Here is a 7,095-nt window from a genome sequence, read left to right on the forward strand (position 1 = left end):
GTGAGGCACACGAGGGAAGGGAGTGTAAGTTGGGGGAGGGCATCGAAATGACAGGGGACAGGGCGACATGGAGGCGATTTGTTTATGGCCACCCCTTACGGAATTTAGGCATCTTGCTATAGATAGACAGATTAAGAAACAGCAACAAGCAGTGCAAGATATCATTACTGGTATGAATGATACTCACGGCGTTGATGCATTAGCCTGGATGCCACGGCCAGCCTCCAATGTCCAGTATTTGTGGTGCCTGGTGTGCACGTACCACCGCTGGGTGCTGGCATCGTACTCCAGTTGCAACTTCTCATGGTCACTGATCTCCTGGTTGGCAGTCACATCCACACCTGAGGATAAAATTGTCAACATAAAAATGACTAACTGATAGATTAATGAGTCATTCTAGAAGCATAACACTGTGTACACTTGCTACCAGCAAACCTATTTCTACTGCCATAAAGTATTTAATCAACAAACAGACTTCAATTACATAATTGTAAGGAAAAGTTCGTTTTATCTGAAATACTGGGACTCCCATGGCAGGAACAGTTAACAGTTATACAAGTGTGAATGAGCAAGGCCACTCATCATCAAGCCAGTGTCCCAGGGGGTGAGGGAACATAGGGGTGCTTGTGTAGTGAGCCTCCTAACTACACTCACCACACACCACACTCATTACCACACTCCTTAACACACTTCACTCCAACAGTCCCCACATTTTACTTGTGCTCATAACATCAACAGGAAATATTTCAAGGGAACAAGTGGTGTCCATTTACAATACGAGATATTTACGATACATTAATAATCACTTATTACAAAATTATAACACTTCAATGGATATAATTATAATACAGTTAAACTACGGTACTAGATTTCAAATAATTAAAATGCCTCGGTACAAAAATCTTTCATAGTTACAAAACACAAGACTTAAAAGTCAAATCTTAGGGACGTAAACAAAGGAATTAACAACTCAAATCATTACCACCACCATCATCACCATTATCATCATCATCACCATTATCGCCACCATCACCATTCTTATCATGATCATCATTATTATTATCATCCAGAACGCTTTTCAACCTAGAAATAAGGTGAGGTAGGGCCCAGAGAGAAAGGAAAAGATAATGATAGGAGAAACTATACAAAAGTCTCCCCAATAAATATGATTCTACCCTCAATTTGACCGCCTCCCCCCCAACTCCCCCAGTCGCCTAAACCAACACAAGGTATCCTATGTGAGGGGGGGGGGGCCTTGTATCTGTCCTGCCATACCACTGTCTACTACCACCATCTTCTGTGTCACCATCTGTGCCTTGTATCTGTCCTACCATACCACTGTCTACTACCACCATCTTCTGTGTCACCATCTGTGCCTTGTATCTGTCCTACCATACCACTGTCTACTACCACCATCTTCTGTGTCACCATCTGTGCCTTGTATCTGTCCTACCACACCACTGTCTACTACCACCATCTTCTGTGTCACCATCTGTGCCTTGTATCTGTCCTACCACACCGCTGTCTACTACCACCATCTTCTGTGTCACCATCTGTGCCTTGTATCTGTCCTACCATACCACTGTCTACTACCACCATCTTCTATGTCACCATCTGTGCCTTGTATCTATCCTACTCTCCTCCTCCTCGTCTTCTTCTTCCGTCTCCTCTTCCTCCTCTTCTCCTTCCTCCTCTTCCTCTTTCCTAATCCTCTGCCGTAGCCTTAACCCCCTTCCCTCTTCTTCTTCCTCCTCTTTCCCTCTCCTCCTCCTCCTCCTCCTCCTCCATTTCCTCTCCTCCTCCTCCTCCTCCTCCATTTCCTCTCCTCCTCCTCCTCCTCCTCCATTTCCTCTCCTCCTCCTCCTCCATTTACTCTCTTCCTCCGTCCTCCTGCCCAACTTTTTCTCTCCTTTATTTTTCACTTTTCCTTTCCCTCACCTCTCCTTTCCTTTACTCACTTCCTCCTCCTCCTCCTCCTCCATTTCCCTCCTTTTGCCTCTGTCTTTCCTTTCTTCTTCCTCTACCCCTTCACCTGGCTTCTCATCATCCATCTCTCTCTCTCTCTCTCTCTCTCTCTCTCTCTCTCTCTCTCTCTCTCTCCCTTACCCCTCCTCTCCTCTTTCCCCCTTTCTTTCCTCTCCCCTCCCTCTTCCTCTTCCCTGTACCTCCGTGTCTCTTCGTTTCCTCCTTTCTTCCTCCTCTTTCTCTCCGCTTTACTAGTTTCCCTCCATCCCTTTCCCTTTGCCTCCTCTCTTCTCACCGTTTGCCTCCTCTCTCTCTCTCTCTCTCTCTCTCTCTCTCAGCGGCCAGTAGCAAGGAAATGACTAGGGGTTAAACACTCTCATTTTTGCTTCTCACCTCTTTCCTGTACGTCTGATAACTCTTTCATTTCGAATGCTTTTTAGGCGAAATAAAATAACAAACAGGCAGCGGGAATAAAGTATAATAAAGGAAGGGGATTTTATTTTCCTATATCTATTTATCGTTATCTTTATCTATCTCCACCTATCTCTTTATCTATCTGTGCCTGACTATATATTTGTCAATGTGGTTAACAGTTAGCCTGCCTGGCCTGTTTCTGTCTATCTATCTGTAGCAATCCCTGTATCTATTTGTCTATCTATGTAGCTATCTACCTACCTACCTATTCATTCATCCATCCACCCTATCCATCTCTCTCTCTCTCTCTCTCTCTCTCTCTCTCTCTGTCTATCTATCCAACCATCTAGCTATCTATCTATATCTATTTCCTATTTACTGTACCTTTTAATTTTAACTGTTGGTGTAACTACTTCTCAACCCATCTGCCAATCTATCCACCATCTGTCTATTTATCAATCTATCCAATCCTTTCCTTACCCATCTATTCATCCACCCATCCATCCATTCTTCTCCTTATCCATCTATCTGTCCATCTATCTACTCCTCTCTCTCACTCCCTGCCTCCCTCCCTCCCCTCTCTGTCTGCTTGTTAGTCTGTCTACCTGAATGCATGTCACTCTTTTGCATGTCGGGTGGTGATGGTGATCGTGGTAGTTGTGGCACTGGTCTGGTGGTGGTAGTTGTGGTGGAGGTAGGAGTTGTGGTAGTGGGCTAGGAGAGAGAGAGAGAGAGAGAGAGAGAGAGAGAGAGAGAAAGAGAGAGATCTGGATTCGACCGGCTAATATTCTCTTGTACGTTATATACGCAGAGTACGGTAATGGTACCGAAGAGGGTGGCAAGGTGTACCCTAATAAACAAAGTAAATGGCTTAGGAGGAGGTGTTAGGGAGCCTTCTTACCCGACGAGAATACTATCCAATTAATTCCTTAACTCATTCTCTGGATGCCCTTAGTCGAGAATACAGATTTTTTTTTTTTGTATTAATATTCAAACTTCAGCGATAATATCCTAGACTTTATAGTTTACCATCTCATATACTGTATTGGTTTTCTCTAATATAGCAGTCACCACAGAAAACGAGTATTAAGCTTTAACTAAATATTTAGAGCTAGGCAACACCACTTCGGGGAGAGAGACTTACTACTGTATACTCCGGTTTTTTTTTTTTTTTTTTTTTTTTTATTGAGGCGAAGATGCACATGACAGACTGGTGATTATTGACTGAACGCAACATTACTTCATAATCTAGCATCATTAACTGACAACAAATACCTGAGGGGGATATTTGGGTTAGTAAATGTTTTTCGGACATGTTGCATTCAGCCAATCATCATCAACCTGGCAAGTGCATCTTCGCCTCAATAAAAAAAAAAAAAAAACGGAGTATAGGAAAATGAATGTGGGTGAGGTGGAAGAGGGGGGGTGAGGGAGGAGGAGAACTAGGATTGGATGGAGGAATGGAGCAGAGAGGTATATGAAAGGGGGGGTGGGTATGCTGAGGGAAGGACAGCGCAGTGGCAGGTGACAAGGAGACTTGTTTGTGGCCACCCCTCACAGGATGAAGGCGTCTGGCAATAGACATAGATTCTCGTCAGTTAAGGCAGCTCCCTAACACCTTTTCCAAAACCATTGATTTTATTATGCCTCATTGTCCCATTCTGTGCTACATAAATCCTTACAACATCGCCATACGCTGCATAAATAATGTACAAAAGGATATTAATCTGCCATATCCAGAAATAAATCTCTAAGGAAGAGGTGTTAGGGAGCTTCTCCAACCGGCGAGAATACGAGCCAAAAATCCTTTTTTTTCGTCAGGGAGGAATCTCCCTTACACCTCTTCCTTAGCTACTCATTTTTGGTTATGGAGGATTAATATCCTTTTGAACGTTATTTATGCAGTGTATGGCGATGTTGGAGGGACAGACTAGGACAGTAAGATGTAGTCGGAGAAACAAATTGCTTAAGAAAAGGCGTTAAGGTTGAAGGATTTGAATAACTCGGAATAGAACGGTAAGGTATAATAACCGAAATAAATCGCTTAGTAAAGGTGTTAAGAATATTCCTTAACCGACGAGAATACAGAGCAGCTACGTGGAGGACCGAGGCAGCAGGTGAGTGAGTGACCAGACCAGCAGGATGAGCGATGGCCTGGACGCTGGATGGCCATTCTGTTGAATCGCTGCCTGATGCTGCTGACCTGGAGGGAGGAGGGAGGTTATAATCATCATCATCATCATCATCATCATTATACTGTATAATAATAATAATAATAATAATAATAATAATAATAATGAATAATAACATTAATAGTAATGGTGATAATAATTATAATAACAATAATAATAATAATAATTAATTAATAATAATAATAATAATAAAAATAATGAATAATAACAATATTAATAGTAATAATAATAATAAATAATAATAATAATAATATTATTATTATTATTATTATTACGAGTAATCATCATCATCATTATCATCACAAAAAATCATCATCATCATCATCATCATCATCATCATCCAAATCTATGTTGTCCCATGAGGAGTGTAGAAGCCTGGGGCTAGGCAAGTTGGTCCTGACATTAAAGATGATAGTGACCAGCCTCACTCATCCCTGAGTGGCATTACGTGAGCAGCAAACCCCAACCATCCCTTGGATATATGCCTTCACCGGCTCAATCCCATTGGAGAGCCTTAATTACCCACTAAACCACAAGGCTCCATAATTTGGTCATATGGTTACCACCCAGCGTAGTAAATGATTTCCTGGTGTACAGGAAACCATTTGGCTTGTCTCTCAGTGTAGAGTCGCCCATATGCAGAAGGAAGAGAAAAGAATGAAGGAAAGAAAGGCAGAAGAGGAAGGAAGGAAGAGGGGAAAGGGCAGACACCCAGAGCAGCACTATATCGAGTGAGTGGATCGTGAGCGCCCCCACCTACCACAGAGCGCCCCCACCTACCAGAGTAAAATAACAACGACGACGACAACAACAACAACAACAACAATAATAATAATAATAATAATAATAATAATCTATCAACAGTATATACCTAGGCTGCTTCCCACCAAGGAAAAGGAGGTAGCCGAGACAGGACGACACACTCCCAATTTACTCATCCACTCAAACACATTTATTCACATCTTAGCCCCAGTAATAATATTAATAACAATAATAACAATAATAAGACTAATCCTTCTTCTTCTTCTCCTCCTCCTCCTCCTCATCATCATCATCAATTGATGATAATAATAATAATATTAATAATAATAATAATAATCTATCTATCTATCTATCTATATACCTAGGCTGCTTCCCCCAAGGAAAGGGAGGTAGCCGAGACAGGACGACTCACTCTCCATTTACTCATCCATTCAAACACATTCATTCGCATCTTAGCCTCAAAGGGGAGAACGGACAGATCCTCACCGCACCACACCGCACAAGGGTCAACTGGGCAATGCAATCAGTGACATCCGCAGCAGGGCCCGACAGCAGAACTGGTTTACCCCTGCCACATCATAACAGACCCATCCCCTTACTCGCACCTGACCTGACTAGCTGATCAGACCAAATGCGGGAGAATATCCCCTCAGGGCTGCGTCATCACTTATTCATTCACAATTTCTCTCCATTTATTTCTGTCACGCACAGCCACTCTTCCTTGCTCAACAGACATCCCTCTCACATCCAGCGCTCTCTTCACACTGTCCATCCATCCTATTCGTGGTCTTCCTCTCAGCCTTACACCTCTCACATCAGATCTAGTTATCTTTTTCACCAATCGCTCATTATCCATTCTCTCCATATGCCCAAACCATTGCAACACCCTCTGCTCAACTCTGCCAGCCATCTCCCGAACAACTCCAGTTCTCCTTCGCACTTCATCATTTCGCACCCGATCCATACGCGTCACTCCACACATACTCCTCAGACATCTCATCTCCATTACATTCAAACTTTTCCTCTCTGCTACACCCATATTCCATGTTTCAGCCCCATATAATGCAGTCGGTACCACAACACCCTCATACAGCCTTCTCTTTACATCCATTCTAAGCGAACGACATTTAAACACTTTTTTCATTCCTCCCAGCACCTTTCCTACTTCATTTATTCTAAACTTCACTTCTGCATCTATTCTTCCATCCACAGCAACATGTGACCCTAGATATTTAAAACAATCTACCTCCTCAAGCAACTCACCATTCAAAACTATATTCATCCCCCTACCATCTATCAACCTCGTACACTTCATCACTTGACTCTTATTCTCATTTACTTTCAATTTCCTCCTTTCACACACCCTTCCAAACTCCTCTACCAACTGTCTCAATCTCTCCTCTGAATCAGTCACCAGTGCAGTATCATCTGCAAACAGCAGCTGCTTCAGATTCCACTCTCCTCCATCAACAATTACCAGACTCAGACCACCTAAAACTCTTGCATTCACCTCCCTTACAACACCATCCATGTAAATATTAAACAACCAAGGCGACATCACACATCCCTGTCACAGCCCCACTCTCACGGGAAACCAATCACTCACAGCATTTCCCACTCTTACACACGCTCTACTATTTACATAAAAACTTTTCACCCCTTTTAGTAACCTACCATCAAGTCCATACAATCTTAAAACAGTCCACAAAGCCTCCCTATCAATTCTATCATACGCTTTCTCTAAATCCATAAATGCCCAAAA

This window comes from Coenobita brevimanus, chromosome 16 (assembly GCF_032717465.1).
Source record: "Coenobita brevimanus isolate Jiangsu-jjx chromosome 16, ASM3271746v2, whole genome shotgun sequence".
NCBI lineage: Eukaryota > Metazoa > Arthropoda > Malacostraca > Decapoda > Coenobitidae > Coenobita > Coenobita brevimanus.